Source organism: Mus caroli, chromosome 9 (assembly GCF_900094665.2).
Source record: "Mus caroli chromosome 9, CAROLI_EIJ_v1.1, whole genome shotgun sequence".
Classification (NCBI taxonomy): Eukaryota; Metazoa; Chordata; class Mammalia; order Rodentia; family Muridae; genus Mus; species Mus caroli.
The window spans coordinates 83,505,377-83,507,333 of record NC_034578.1 but is presented as its reverse complement, the minus strand read 5'-3'; positions in this window follow the sequence as shown (position 1 = coordinate 83,507,333).

Sequence of the window (1,957 nt, the reverse complement as noted above, 5' to 3'; positions counted from 1 at the left end):
GTTTGCCAATTTTAAATAAGACCAGGATATACAGCTGAGGACTGGGGGCCTCTGTCGATTCAGGAAGGTGTTGCCATTTCTGTTGTTACCAGAAAGAAATGAGATGCTTGGTGGTGAACATATCAGGCATAATTTACATTGGGCCTGTGAATAAAAACTGCCTNTGTTTACATCATGGCTCAGCTACTGAGCAGACATGTGGCCATGAACAAGTAAGTTATTGCCCACCGCTGGCATTAGAAGTTTTGAGTCTGTAAAACAATGATGTCTTCCCCCTCTCCCCTGCCTCCAAACCTTGCATGACTATCAAATGAAATAGCATCTTTAAAGTGCTTTATAGGAGTGCCTGGGCCACTGTTCAACATATATTCAACATTATTATTGCCAAACACAACCAACACAGAGACAGACGTTTGTAGAGTGGAGCAACACAGTTCATCTCAAGAGCATACTCTTCTATTGAATTTAGACACTGGCCAAAGGGACCCTAAACCTATTGCCAAAGCAGCGAATGTCATTGACTCAGGTGACACCCACAGGGTGAGGAATGGACATAGCAATAGTGCAGGCTTTAATGCATCTGCTAAGAACACAGTAGGAAACCAGCACGTGCAGGCATTGCTGGTGGTGTTTGTGTGGGAGCTGAGTCACCTGACAGAAATAGGCTCTGTTCTGGCAGACTCTGACAACGTGAAACTCCCCTTTCGCTGGGAGCTTCCCACATATGTGTTTAAACTTTGACAGAGATCTTATGAAATACCTCCTCTGAACAAGGCTGCCGCTGACGTTACACAGAGTTTTGTCAGTCAAAGGATTCCTTGCATGCTACACACCGCATCTTGCTTCCTTGTCCGGAGCCTATTTTAAATCAGATGTGGAAACGCTCAGCGGGACTTGTGCATAGATAGGCTCTTAAACAAGTTAAGACAGGCCTTATGGGAATTAAGAAGTGCACAGCACAGAACATTTTAGATTTGCTGATTGGTTAAATATCTTCAGCAGCCAAAACTACTTAGAATTTGTAACAGGCTGAGCCTGAGTGATAGAAGAGGCTGCTCACCGTGGCTTTTGTCTTTAGGAGANCATAGTTTTAATTGGTGTGAAAGAGCTATAGCAAACAATTATAATGCAACATGGTAGCCTTGGTGACAGATTTTCAAAGTGATACATAGAAGAGACTAGGAATACATTGTGCTAGTCCACTGCGCTCACCTCAACAGTTCTGCATAGGAAATTGCCTTGACTTTTCCATGTTACCTTCTTATTACGTAAGGACAAATCCCTCCTGTAGAGATTATCTCTCTTTCCATAGCACAAGAATGCCTTTCTGGTTTGGTTTGCTGGGTCCTGAGATTCTGCACCTGATTTAGGTTGAACTGCTCTGTGAAGGCATCATTACAGCCATCATCAATGATAAGAAACTGCTGCGCATGCAGGAGTCTGGAGAAGAAATCGTCTGTGTTAAGAATGGCCAATCAATATACAATCTCTGCCATCTAATGGTTCTGCAAAGCAATCTTCAAGCCTCGTACAAATCTTTTACATTTAAGTATAAAGAATACAAGTTATAGAAAGAAACAAATATTCCAGGGTGATAAGAAAAAGTGTGTTTTAGTGCTTCATCACAACTGACAAGAGAAAAATCAAACCTCAGCATTGACTTCTCAAGGCACAGCGCTACACTATTGAAATGCCAATATTAACTTTAATAGAAGCAAGGGGTGCAGAGAGACAAAAATCAATACATTTCTTTCTTAAGCTACACCCTAAGAAAGAAAAAAATAGACTTTTATTTGAGGAGTTTGGGGAAGTCAAATCAGAATGACTTTTGGGAAGTCGAAGAACTGCCAGGCAAGAAATTTGGAATGCTTTAATGAAACTGTGCAGAGATATAAAAAAATTATAACAAAAAGTCTTCAATCATAAATAATAATACAAAACATCGCTGTGAGGGGCG